This window comes from Zingiber officinale, chromosome 11B (assembly GCF_018446385.1).
Source record: "Zingiber officinale cultivar Zhangliang chromosome 11B, Zo_v1.1, whole genome shotgun sequence".
NCBI lineage: Eukaryota > Viridiplantae > Streptophyta > Magnoliopsida > Zingiberales > Zingiberaceae > Zingiber > Zingiber officinale.
The window spans coordinates 27821427-27836647 of record NC_056007.1 but is presented as its reverse complement, the minus strand read 5'-3'; the positions used below and the strand labels follow the sequence as shown (position 1 = coordinate 27836647).

Below are 15221 nucleotides of genomic sequence, written 5' to 3'. Positions count from 1 at the left end.
TAAATTAATACCTAATTACACTACGACCTTCCAATGGTTTGTTCCTTTCCATTATGGTCGTGAGCTACTATTTATAATTTATAAGGTACTGATAACGTGATCCTCTGTGTGTGACACCACACACCATGTTATCTACAATATAAATTAATTGAACAACTACATTTATCATAAATGTAAACATTTGACCAATGTTATTCTTATTTCTAGATAAATGTTTATACCAAAAGCTAGGCTTTTAGTATACACTCTAACACCCTCCTCGTAACTCCGTCTCGAGTGGACCTTCCACCGCTCCAATTTTGTACATTATAATTTTTGAAACTCGAGTTACATTCGAGTCTAAACTAATTGACAACAAGAATATAAAATAGAGAAATGCACGACGCGCAGGTCGCGAATAAAAATACAACACACACATCACATCATGGCACGCAGGCCGTATTATGAATTACAACACATTTATTCCAATCCAATTGGGTCTTTTGGGCCATGACTATCACAAATTATAAATAATTCTAAATTATGTATTTTCTATATTTTTATGCAATTTTAATACCAATTTTTACGAGTAAAAATTCCCGGCGGTCCCGTTTAGCGGTTTTCGGGTGCAATCGCGGAACGAATCCCCTTGCGGGACCAGGGCAGCGCCCCTACCCGCGATCTAACCATCGCGAGGGTTCCTTAGCAATCCTACAGCGCCTTAGCCCGCTGTCCCAAAAAATTTTGGGGTGAAACCTTATCGTTTCGGAAAAATCTTCTCGGTAGTCGAAGCCTACAAGTGTCGAAACACTTGTGCTTCGCTTCTACGAGAAAATTACTCATAAAAATCCATAAAAACTTAAATTTACAGAAAATCACAGAAGCTATATTTTTCATAAAAATCAAAAATAAACTCGTACAAGTCTTCGCACGTGGCTCTGATACCACTATTGGGTTCTTCGGGCCGAGAAAACCGCTTTTCGCGTCGCGGAAACCCTGAAACCCCCAGCCACAGATCCGTGCGAAGTAAAATCTTTCAAAAACTTACGAGTACGGGTTTCTAAACCTCCATCTACAGTAGATCTACAAAGGGAAACAAAGAATATACCCTTGATGCGCGCCCTATGCGAATCCCGCTCGTCCAATGGTGCCGGATCTCAAGGTTGTCAAAGTAGACAACCCTCTAGAAGTATCCACACGAACACAAGAAGGAGATCACCAAACTAAAGTGTTCTAGCACCTTAGTTAGGTTTGGCAAGATGAGGAGAGGAAGAGAAGAAAATGGAGCAAGGAAGAAGATGAAGGAATGAATGAGAATAATTCACAAAATGAAACTTATTCCTCCCAATGATGTGGCCGGCCACATTAAGAGGATGTGTAACCTCCATGTAATGCCAAGAGTCACAACTCTTGGTAACTCCCATGAGGTGGCATCCGACTTAAGCAAGCATGATGATGTGGAGCATCATCATTGGCCCACTCAATGCCAACTCACCAATGAGGTGGCATAAAGTCAAGTCAAACTTGACTCTTCATCTTCCTCTAAAGTCAAGTCAAACTTGACTTAATCTCTCTCATGGTTGATCTAATCCAACCATTTAATTCAAGCCAATTTAATATAATGAATCTAATTCATTTAATTAAATTGATTCAATGAGTCATAATCTAAATTAGACTCATTGAACACATGAATCAACTTGAGTCCAACTCAATTAGCCCAATTAGGATTACTCTTAATCCAATTTGATTCATCAAATGAATGTAATCCTCTTGGTTCATCATATGAACCTAATCTCCATCTAATTATCCTTAGTGTGTGACCCTATAGGTTCTTGTAACGCTGGCAATGCCCCTAAATCCATTTAGGGGCATAAGTAATGAGCGGTATCTAGCAACACATCATTACTATCCAATGTTACAAGAATGTTGAGATCCAACATCACCTTGTGACTACTAATTGTGACTCCTCACAATATATGACAAGTGTCTTTCTATCCTAGACATCTAGATTGATCAATATGAGGCATAGATCATGTCATCCTCTGACCAATCTAAATCTTGAACTCCAAGTAGACTCACTAATTCAAATGAGCTCAATATCTCATATTGACTCGTTTGGGCATGGCCATGCACTTCGTGGTCTCACTCTATCAAGAATATCGATGTCGCTCCCGTCATATAGGAGGGATAGATCTCATCTACATCACTCACATCCCTTTGCATAATTCGTTACATACCCAGTAATCGCCTTTATAGTCCACCCAGTTACGGGTGACGTTTGATGAAACCAAAGTACATAACTCCTTATGTAGGGATCCATGGTGACTTCAGGTCTAAGGACTAGTAGTCATACTAATAGCCACATGAGAAAGTATATGACACTCATATAACGATCCATGATACTTTCTCATGGCGGGTCATTCAGTATACATTCTCCAATGCATACCCATGTGTCAACTTGATATCTCTATATCCATGACTTGTGAGATCAAGTCATCGAGTTGACCTACATGCTAGTCTTATTGCATTAACATTATCCTTGAATGTTAATACTCGACTAGGAATGATTAAGAGTAGTGTTCCCTATATTATCTCACTATCAGTTCAACTAACCGATTGATATAGGTAAGAACCTTCTACTCAAGGACGTTATTATACTTATTTTATTTGGCACTAATAAAAGTAAGCATAATAACCAAAAATCAAATGCCTTTTTTTATATAAGAATATGATACAATAAGTTCATAATACAATCATCAAATGATTGGCTCTAGGGCTCTAACTAACATTATGTATCATCAAATATATATAACTATATCTACTGAAGTCATCAGTAATTGTAATGATGTACCTATAACCACCTCTGGCAGCGACATTGAAAAGGCCACATACATCACTATGTATAAGTCCTAATAAGTCAGCCGCTCTTTCGCTGTGTCCACTAAAGGGAGTCTTTGTCATCTTGCCTAGTAGGCATGACTCGCATGTCTCATATGATTCAAAATCAAATGAGTCCAGCAAACCATCTTTATGGAGCTGGGATAAGCGATTCACATTTATATGACCTAAGTGTCAATGTTAGAGATAGGTTTGGTTCATATCATTTTACTTGAACCTTTTGATATTTATGTTATAGATGGGGTTCTCTAAATCTAGAATATAGAGTTCGTTCATCATAGGTGCACTACAGTAGAACATATCTTTTAAATAAACAAAACAACATTTGTTCTTTATTACAAAAGAAAAGCCTTTCTTTTCTAAACAAGAGACTGAAATAATGTTCTTTGTAAGAGTAAGCACATAACAACATTCATCTAATTCTAGTACAAGCCCAGAGGGAAGAGATAGATAGTAAGTTCCTACAATAATTGCAGCAACCCGTGTTCCATTGCCTACTCGTAGGTCCACCTCGCCCTTCATCAATGCCCTGCTATTTCTCAACGCCTGCACATTAGTACAAATGTGAGAAGCACATCCGATATCTAATACCCACCACTACAAGAAAAAAGCTAATAGACAACGCTTTTAAAGCGTTGTCTTTCTGCCTGAAAAAGTGTTGTTAAAGGCACTGTTGTTAAAAGTCTGCTCAACGACAACACTTTTAAAGCGTTGTTGTTTGTAGCGAATACAACGCTTTTGCAACGCTTTAAAAGCGTTGTAGGTTTATGCAAAGACAACGTGTTTGCAACGCTTTTAAAGTGTTATTTTTGGTAGAAAAGACAACGCTTTTGCAACGCTTTAAAAGCGTTGTTGTTTTTTACAAAAATAATACTTTTTGCAACGCTTTAAAAGCATTGTCGTTTTAAAGAAAAAAATAAAAAAAATATTTAAAAATCATTATTTTTATATTTACGGAACCATTATTTTTTTTTACCATGTCTAGATTCGAATTTTACATATAATCAACTCAGCTAATGATTTCAAACTCATACCAAAATAATAGAATTCTGACATTGAAGTAATATTAGTATTTAATTACATGAGAAGCTAGTAAATATCAAAATTAACACTAATTCTATTTCAAAGTAGATCTGAAGAAGTAGCTTGAGAACGGGACAAAATAGTACAATAATTACTACCACAATACTGAAGAAGTAGCTTGTCTTTCTCAATCTATTATAGGAATAAGCAATTGGATTTTATCTAGGATCTTTGTGAGCTTTGAATAGATTGAACAGTTAGCCTGAAATATAAACAAAAAATTACAGTCAATAGTTTGAACCAAAAAATTACTTCTACTAGCTATTTTCTATAAATGAACCAAAACTCATTACTCAGAAATGAAATGCTTGCGGAAAGAAAGAAAGCTTGCAGAAATGCAACGTTTCTTCAAACTACAGAAAGAAAGCTTGCAGAAATGAAACACTTTCTTCTCTGCAAACGCTTTCTTGCAAAAAGCACTGTTGTTGCAGAAATGCAACGTTTCTTCAAACTGCAGAAATAAAGCTTGTAGAAAGAAAGCTTGGCTTACAGAAAGACAACGTTTCTTCAAACTGTATTCTAAAATGCATGCAGTTTCTAAATTGCATTCTTCAAACTATGCAGTTTCTAATATGCAGAGAAAGCTTGCAATTTCTCCATTTTAAATGCATACAGTATTTCTCCATTCTAAAATGCATACAGTATTTGCAAAAAGAAAGCTAAAATGAAACGTTTAGAATATGAGTTTAACCAATAGTGGAAAATTGTCAACTTCCTAAAGAAAGCTTGTAGAATTTTAAATAAGATTGATAAGAAGTCACTAATAAGCAGCAGTGAAAATTAATAAGCTGGAGAAACTATTGCTCACAAATCAAATATATTTTACTAGGAAGTCAAAAGGATACGACTAACTGGAGCATTTTAAATAAGCTCTTGTGCAGATGCATTTCATAATTTTCAACTACTATATATGATGACAGTTTCAATAGAAAACTTATACAAGCGTGAGAAAATGGCACTCTCCAAGAAAATTCTGATTGTAAAAGAAAAAAAAAGTGTAAGACATGAACTGAACCACAACTTCTCCAATGTGCAGTAGATAGCAGGAAAATGTATAAATAAATGTATACATGAAAAACAAAACAAAAAAAATCATCCAATGTCACTTACGATAATCAGGTTGTTCGGTTGAAGAACTTGCATTCTGTTTTACAGTTCCATTCGTTTGTATCTTCAATAGGCACAAGATAATAATTCAGCAATAAATTAACAATAATACTGAAATACAACATAGCTTATTCCTAGCATTGCATACTTACTTCCTTATCTAATTGCGTCTCCATTGGGCTTGCCTTTGATACCTCATTCATAAAGGAACGTTCATTGTGAAATAGTTCTTCTGGAGAAACATCCACAAATGCTGCAGAATTTTACATAAGACAATATGTCTCATACAGATAGAAGGTATAAAACATAATATCTCTATGATAATTCTTTTATATCATGTCCAATGCCTTTAAATTTAGGACTCAAATGTTCTGTTTGCTACTCTGCTTTGAGTATCCCTAGCAGAGATTCAAACTAGTTTATTGGCTCCAACTAAACAAATTTTTGGGATTTAGTAAGGATGGTTTCTTTAACAAATTTAACACAGTATTTGGAAGCTTTGGGTTGTCTATTGTACTATAGCCAAATATGCTGTGGACACTATGCAATTTAATATGGTGTATTCACTAAATGTGATACCTTATTTAATTAGAACCACCAGCATTTCTATAACTGGACCTTCAACTATGATTTAGTTATTTGTAACCTAATCAAACGTTTCCTCAGCGTAACTCCATCATTTGAGTTTAACCCAGCTCAACCAATGGCAGGCTCAGAAAGGGTAGAAATGAAAAGAAAACATAAACTTGAGGACAAGCTGGATTAACTAAGGATAGGTTTGGGACCCCAGAATAGTTCTGGGTTAAAAGAATGGACGTTTATTAATGCGACCTATACAAGTAACAGTTCTGGCTAGCAAAAGCCATGACCTAAGTAAAAAAAATGAAGCAGCAACAGAAGTCTTTAACAATGAATTGATCTAGATTAAAGATTTATCAAATAATAAATATCACTGATATATAATTAAAGATTTAATTACACAATATATACGAAATGCAATTAAAGACACAAGACACAATATAACTGATACCTAAGTTTTTTGAATGCCTGATATTGATACCAATATTGCCATCCATGCTATATTGTTCCCAGTGCCCACACAAATGACACAAGAGAAGCAAGTAGAAAACACTGCAATTGCAAATAGAATAATTTAGAAGACAATTTGAAATTGTAATGAAATAAAAATGTTTTTCAGTGATATTTACTGGTTTGCAAGTACAATAATCACATTTCAAAAAATAATTCATTTTTCCATTAGTTATTTACTACTTTGCAGGTTCAATAATCATAGGCAATAAACTGGAGATTCAAACATTGTGCCCAAAGTTAATTCAGAAAAAAAGAAAATAGTTAACTAATAGTGAGAAACCTCTAACAATATCTCTTCTCTTTGATGAAAAAAAGTGGGAAAAACTAATAGACATTTTTTCAACAACCAAACAAGGCTATCTTCTGAATCTTCTCACTTCATTGAGCTCTACGCTAAAGCATATCACTTTTAGCGTATCACTAGTAATATTCAAATCCATTAAGAAGATTAAAATTCATTGAGGTCTACCTCTATCTGATTGAACTCTTCCAACCATAAAATATATTAGTGCCCTTTAAAGATGAACATATCATCCCAACCTATTTCATGATATAACTGCCCTATGATATGAGCATTTTCTTATTCACGATATACAAAGCACTAACAAAAGGAAGCCAAGAATGTGCAAAACCTTTCTAAGGATAGGAAGATCATCTTGTTATTTCCAAAAGAGACCTGGACAGTGTACTTTCACAAACCAATGACAACATGTTAAGCCAACTTCCAAAGAAATTCACACAATCTAGAAATAAATTTCTAATATCAAGCACTTTCTAACTGAAAATAAGATTCTTAGGATAGAGATAATCTTACAAAGGGTACAAGCTGCAAAGGGACTCACCTTTAATCTATTTGCAACCTGTCACACCATTAACATGCTTTTCAGTAAGATAAAGAAGAAATCTTCATAAAACAAAAGCAAAACTTATCCAAGAAGTATGAACAGACTCACCACTTGAAAAATGACTGACAGACCAACTCCAACTCCAATCCAAAACAGTGGTGAACCCCTACAATTTCCCAGGGGGATTAAAAGGAAATGATGAGTCATGCAAGTATCACAAACATATATGCTATAAAAGAAACAAGTTCACTCATGACTGTGAGAAAGAACTACAAGTTATTAGTTTGAAACATGAACAAATATCAAGTAGCAAATGCTTCAATTTCAGTGTCAACCAAGAGTAAACCTTCATTTTCAAACACAACGAAAATGCCTACGGGACATACATGGATGACGATGATGACAGCACAGGAATTGGGGCAATTGCACTACTTGTTGTCAATTGGCCGTTGCCTGAAGACGTAACACTAGCAAAAAACTGCGTATTGAGCTCTTTCCCTACATAAAATAAGATATAGTACGTCTGTAAACCACATCTACTCAGAGAGAAGGCAGTAATAATTTTTAAGAGAAGCAGATGCAGCGAGAACATTTACACTCACAAAGTCGAACAAAATTAACCATAAAAAGAATTCGTCAAACTATGCAGAGATAAACTAATATGAACAATTTAAAAGAAATTTCCAAATTAAGATACGAGGAACCTAACCCCTTGCAAAACCCAAAACTATTAGCTAAGATACGGCTCGTGGAAGATCTAGTAGTTTACGAAGCGAGGCAATACAAATACTAGATGAGGCACGATCGCTGCTTCCACTCGTTAGAGCGAAGGTAACAAATCCAGGACCTCCTCTGCTTCCTACCCTTCTGCTTCTTCTCGCAGGTAGAGGGGGAAAGGAAAAAAGAGTAGGCCGCCACCGGCTGATGACCTTGTGGGGATTTGGACCCGCAGCAAGAAGGGAGAATCTGGAAAGGAGTGCGAAACTATCCATTGATTAGGATACCAGAAGACAACGGGATCTACTGTGGTTACACTGCCTCAACGTCGACGGTCGATCGCCTCAACACCGGGATCTACCGCTTGACGAAGGTGTGGTCAAAGAGATTGGGCAGTGTGATGGAAGTGTGAATGAGGCGACGGAGGTGAAGAGATTAATCCCGCGGTCTTGACGGAGAGGAGTTCGGAGGGGTTCTCCAGAGAGGGGTTCGCCAGAGAGGGATTTGCCGGAGAGGAGTTGGATGGAGAAGGCCGCGTGAGATGAGGAGTTGGGAGAAGAGTTCGGGATCAAAAATGATAAGAAGATAGGAGTTGGGAGAAGGGTTCGGGTTTTCTACTCCTTACCTAGATCCAACGGTTTGTATTAATCAAGATTTAGATGAGAACTTAACAATAGACAACACTTTTTATAAAACGTTGTCGTAGACACTAAAAAAAAGTCAAATAGACAACGTTTTTTACGAAGCGTTGTCTTTGACCCGTAAAAATCACTAATAGACAACGGTTTTCAGAAAAGCGTTATCTATTAATAAGAAAATAATGAAATAGACAACGCTTTTAACTAAAAGCGTTGTTAAAAAAAATAGACAACGCTTTTTATAAAAAGCGTTGTCGTTTAAGTGTTATAGAATCCCAATTTTCTTGTAGTGCACGATGCAGAAATAGATAGATTGACTTCTATAACATATATACCTAAAGTAGAAGTCTCACTTCTCTTCTTCTTAAGATCTTCCAGATATACTTTGCAGTTCCTCTTCCAGTGCCCGGTTTGACCACAGTGGAAGCAGGTAGCATCCTTGGCAACTCCTCCTTTGGGTTTCATTATCTTGCCTTTGCCCTTGGCTTGGGACTTTCCCTTACCTTTAGGCTTGCCCTTGCCTTTATGCTTTTGCACCATCAAAATGGAGTTGGGCTTTACCTTCTTAAGGTTGAGCTCAGTAGTTCTCAACATGCTTAGCAGCTCAGACAGTGGCTTGTCAATTTCGTTCATGTTGTAATTCATGACAAGTTGACTGTAGCTCTCTGGCAAGGATTGCAAGATCAAGTCAGTGGTCAGCTCTTGGCCAAGTGGGAATCCCAACCTCTGTAGGTTCTCTATGTACCCAATCATCTTGAGCACATATACACCTACGGGAGTCCCATCTTGCAACTTGCACTGAAACAGTGTCTTGGAGATCTCGAATCTCTCGTGCCTCGCTTGTCCTTGATATAGTTGACGAAGATGTTCAACCATATCATAAGCAGACATCAACTCGTGTTGCTTCTGAAGCTCAGAGTACATGGTCGCGAGCATGAGGCATGACACATCTAATGCATCATCTTGATGCCTCTTATAAGCATCTCAGTTAGCTCGCGTGGCAGTGGCAGGAGGTACCTCAGGAATGGGCTGCTCTAGGATGTACAGTTTTCTTTCTTGTGTGAGAACAATTCTCAGATTCCTGTACCAGTACAGGAAATTAGCTCCATTGAGCTTGTCCTTGTCAAGGATAGAATGCAAGGAGAAGGTGTTCGTGTTTGTCGACATGGAAATCTACAAAAGAAATAATGCAGAAAGTAAATATCATATTCCATTTATCATTTAATTAGGTCTTTAATTAAATGATGCTCCCACTGAATTATAGAGCTTTTATAGAATCAAGTCATGGATGCGGTCAAATCATACTACTAGATTCTTACCAATTAGCTATAATTTTTATGGGACAAGATCCACATCATATTATGACTTCAGTTAGCTTTGGCTAAAATGCCCAACACTTAGTATGATCGGTAGATAACGAATTATCAATTACATCTCTATGCAACTCTTGTTTATAGGATCAAAATCCTCATTTATAAAAAACCTTGAGTTAGCTTTGGCTAAATCGCCCAAGATTTAGTATAAATGTGATTTGTATCCTATCTTCCAACCATTGGAAAATGCCTATAGTTATACCCGATCCAATTGAGTTAACTACTTATACTCAATCTAATTGAGTTTGTACTCACCCAAGCCTTGATAGGCGGGACCAAGATTGTCCCTCCGCACCCTACCAAGATAATATGCGTTGCTCTGCTTTGGCAGATTCAACAACAACAAATGATCGAGGTAGTGATGGGTATCAAAACTTGGTAGGCATTTTGAGTTGACTTAATTAAGATCTAATCTAATCGTTAATGTGTATCATATACGCATCAAGGCACTAATTACCCTACAATAGTATGCATCACATACACATAAGCAAATATATCAAGATATATATATATATATATATATATATATATATATATATTGTGATAAGGTCATGGCTTACAATGATCTTCTCAAGCCAATGAGAAGATCGGGCGGTCAACCTAGGATCAACGGCTTCTTCAAGCGCCTCCTTTGACCGCCATGTGTTGACAACACCCTCCTCGTAACTCCTTCTTGAGTGGACCTTCTTCCACCACTTCATTTTGTACATTAAAAATATGAAACTTGAGTTACATTCGAGTCTAAAATCTAATTACAACAGGAATATAAATAAAGGAGGCACGACGCGCAGGTCTCAAATCACATACAACACGCACAACACAAAAATGGCGCGTAGGCCATATTATGAATTACAACACAATTTTTGTCCAATCAAATTGGGGTTTTTGGGCTATGATCATCACAATATCATACATAATTCTAAATTGTATATTTTACATAAATTTCTATAATTTTACTACTATTTTTATGAATTTTATCAGTTATAACTTACCGGCAGTCCCGATTAGCAATTTTCGGGCGCGATCGCGGGAAAATGCCCCTTTAGGGGTTAGGGGCAGCGCCCCTACTCATGAAATGAATATCGTGAGTGTCCCATCTTGATTTAACAACACCTTAAGCTACTGTCCCAAAATAATTTGGGCGAGATCTTGCCGTTTCGGAAGATTTTTTTCTCGGTAGTTGAAGCTTACAAGTGTCCAAGCACTTGTTGCTTCACCTCTACGAGAAAATTACTCACAAAATCCATAAAAATAGTAAACTTATAGAAACTTACAGATCTGAAACATTTTCTAAAATACAAATACAAAACATGTACACGCTTCGCACGTGGCTCTGATACCACTGTTAGCAATTCGAGCTGCAAAAACCATTTTTTGCGTTGCAGAAAACCTGAAGCTAGCCATAGATCCGTGCGAAGATATATTTAAAATTAAATCATGTACATGTTTCTACCCTAGATCTACCTTAGATCTATATGAGAGGAGAGTTACCCTTGTAGCGAAGCCCTTCTCTTATCCCGCTCGTACAAGAGTTGCCGGATCTCGTAGGGTGTCAAGTGTACACCCCTCTATTTGTATCCACACGGAAAAAAGGTGGATGAAAAACCACTTAGAGTGTGCTAGCACTCTTGGTGGCCATGAAAATAGAGGATGAGAGGGAGAGTAGAGAAGAGAGGAGGAAGAAGATGACCTCTTGAATGAGTACACAAAATGTAACTCACTTCACTAATGTGGCCGGCCACATTTAGAGGCTCTTATACATCCATGTAATACCAAGAGTCATGACTCTTGGTCTACCTCATGAGGTGACACTCAATGATGTATCCATGATGATGTGGAACATCATCATTGGCTGGCCCACATGCCATGTCACAATGAAGTGGCATTTGGTCAAGTCAAACTTGACCCTTCATTTTCCTTCTCAAGTCAAGTCAAACTTGACCTCTTATATCCCATGGTTGATCAAATATAACCATTTAATTAAAATCAATTTAATTTAATGAATCTCTATCCATTGAATTAAATTGACTCAATGAGTTATAATCTAAATTAGACTCATTCAACACATGAATCAAATTGAGTCCAACTCAATTAGTCTAATTTGGATTACTCTTAATCCAATTTGGTTCATCACATGAACCTAATCCTCTTAGTCCATCATATGAACCTATTCTCCATCTAATTGCCCTTTGTGTGTGAACCTATAGGTTCTTGTAACGTTGGCAATGTTCCTAAACCCATTAGGAGCATAAGTAATGAGCGGTATCTAGCAACACATCATTACTACCCAAGTTACAAGAATGTTGAGATCCAACATCACCTTTGTGACTACTAATTGTGATTCTCACAATATGTGATAATGTCCTTCTATCCTTGACATCTAGATTGATCAATTGAGGCATAGACTGTGTTATCCTCTAATCAATCTATATCTTGAACTCCAAGTAGACTCACTCTAATCAAATGAGCTCAATATCTCATATTGACTCATTTGGGCATGGCCATGCACTTAGTGGTCTCACTCTATCAAGAATCATGATGTCTCTCCCGTCATATAGGAGGGATAGATCCCATCTACATCACTCACATCCCTCTGCATAATTTGTTACATACTGATGTGCGTAGATTATATACTCTTTTATGCATGTTTTTACGCACATTTACATACTTTGAGCATGCTTGATCTATGCATTTTTATACTTCCAGCTTTCCTTTTAGCATATTTACTCTTTTGGTTCGGAGATCTGCTTTTTGTGCATTTTTCTGTACACAGGAGTCGATTTGGTGAAGAATATACATCTTTGGGCAAGCCTTGGAGGAAACAAAGGGAGAAGTCACTAGGCCGTGTACCTCGCACGGCCCTGCACTGGTATGGAGCTCGGGCCATGTGGAGTTTGGCACCAACAGAAGAGGAAGATGACATGGCCGTGTGAACCTCACACGGCCGTGTCAAGATTTGAAGCCAACCAGAGCAGAAGCCTTACATGGCCGTGTCCAGAGACCAAGCAGGCTGTGGCCGTGTGCACCACACGCCCGTGTAGCATTTCCAGAGAGCAGAAGGGTCCTGGCCGTGCGAGTCACACGACCGTGCAGCTTTGGCAGAGAAGGAACTGGACATGGTCGTGTGAATCTCACACGGCCGTGTCACGGGGCCGTGTGGCGCCCGATTCCCTCCTCTATTTAAACCCTCCTTCATGAATTGAAAGGGGATCTCTCCCCCTTTGGGAGAAGGCAAGATTTGGTGGTTTCCTCCCTCTCTTGGGAGGATTTCTGGGCGATTCTAAGGGAGTTCTTGACGATTTTGACTCCGGAGCGAGGATTGGATCCGAAGACGAGGCTTCTCGTAGATAAGTTTTCTCTTTCCCCCTTTTCTTGGCTTCTTGGATTGCGATTTTAAGAAATGCTTGTAATCTTCATTTCTTCGGATATTCTTCCTCGATTCATGGAGTAGATCTTGTATTCTAGGATTAAGGGAGTATTTGTATGATGGATTAATGTAATCTCTTGTGGATTTGCCATTTTCTTGTTTCAATGACATTGTCTTGCTTGTATCAATTAGATTTTGGGTGAGTAATGATGATTTGTGCTTAATTCTCATTCTTGATTGATTGTTTGGATTTCTTGTGGACTTTGTAAAGATAAACTCTCACTCGATCATCCGAGGGATCCACGTGACAGGTGCAAGCCCGTGTAAGGACGTTTGAGAGATAATCTTGAAGAGGAAATAGGAATATTCAAGAGAGTAGGATGGATTTTGTGATTAGTTCCTTGTATCTTGATAGATTAATAAGTTGTGGGCTTCTATGTTGATATCCGAGGAAGGCATAGTAATAGGTGCGCTTCTGTGTAAGGACAACATAGGTTCACGTCTAATTGATCATGTTTAGATACATTTCTCAGTCCTTAGCCGGTTATCTATTGCAAGAGAGAACCGACAACTTTCTACAAGAGTTTGGCAATTGAGGGATAAGAATTGGTGAACCATTTACATTCAAGAAATCTTACAAAGAAATCGAAACTCCTAGAATCTCCCTTATCATAACCCAAAACACTAAACTCTTGTTTGTTGATCTATAATATTAGATTTGTTACCTTCACTTTGCATTTGAAACGATTGGATAGTTGTTTAGCTAATTCGCATTGAGACATTTCTAGTGCTTATTCCAGTCCCTGTGGATACGATAATCTTTTATATTACTTGCGACATTTCCATACACTTGCGGAGCGTAACAAGTTTTTGGCGCCGTTACCGGGGACTGCGCTATAACATTAGGAATTATCAATTGAGTTAGACTAAACATAACATTTGTTTTCCTTTCATATTGCATAGTTGTAACTAATCATTAGATTTCTGTTTTTATTTTCTTGTATAACTCTTACTTCTTGTTAATTCTTTTTGTACAATTTCAATTCTGTATTTTTGATTCTCTTATTTTTCTTTTTCTGTTGAATTGTCATTTGCTATCTTGTTCTTGTGTATGTGAAGATCTAACTTTGCAGGGGAATTCTTTCCTTTTGACCCTGAGATTGACAGAACTTTCCATAAAAGAAGAATCCTGCAAAGGCAAATTGAAGAACAGGAACATTTGAACATGGCGAATAGACCACTCAAGGATTATGCAGCACCTTATGCAAGAGGTTTTCGATCTAGTATTTCAAGACCACCAGTGGAAGCTAATAACTTTGAGATCAAACCCGCAATTATATCTATGGTGCAGCAGAACCAATTTGGTGGAGGACCTCATGAAGACCCCAATCAACACTTAGAGGTCTTCTATGAAATATGTGGTACCATGAAAATGAATGGAGTTCCTTCAGAAGCAGTTAGATTGTTATTATTTGGGTTTTCCTTAAGAGATAGGGCAAAGCAATAGCTGAATTCTTTGGCCCCTAATAGCATCACCACTTGGGAGCAGTGTGAGCAACAGTTTCTTGATAAATTCTATCCACCAAGCAAAACAGCTCATATGAGGAATTTAATTGCAAGCTTCAAGCAAACTGACTCAGAATCTCTTTTTGAAGCATGGGATAGATATAATAGTATGCTCAGACAATGCCCACATCATGGGTTGGAAAGATGGTTAGTGTTGCACACTTTTTACAATGGTATCAACTATCATACCAAAGTGTCCCTTGATTCAGCTGCTGGAGGGGCACTTATGAATAAAAGTTTAGATGAAGCTGAAGAAATTATTGACAGTGTAGCACAAAATCATCATCAATGGGCAAATGAAAGAAGTGGTGGCTATTCTTCTGTAAACCCAACAATTAAAGCATCAGGGAAGTTTGATGTAGATGCAGTCACTCTTTTGTCTGCAAAATTGGACGCTCTTACAAAGAAATTTGAAAATATGGGGACTAGTGCTAATATGGTCAATGCTATTAGTATATCTTGTGAAGTATGTGGGAGTTCAGAGCATTCAAATGACTCATGTCCATTGGGAGCTATCACTGCACAAATCAATCAACTGGAGCAATGTGATGCAATC

General features: G+C 37.5%; 1 non-coding gene across 1 annotated transcript; it reads right to left on the bottom strand.

The window, feature by feature from the left end:
- Positions 1-14697: 14697 nt before the first annotated feature.
- On the bottom strand, positions 14698-14803 carry LOC122035575. Its single transcript, XR_006127115.1, has one exon. It is a non-coding gene; the product is annotated as a small nucleolar RNA R71 (small nucleolar RNA).
- Between the last annotated feature and the right edge of the window lie 418 nt (positions 14804-15221).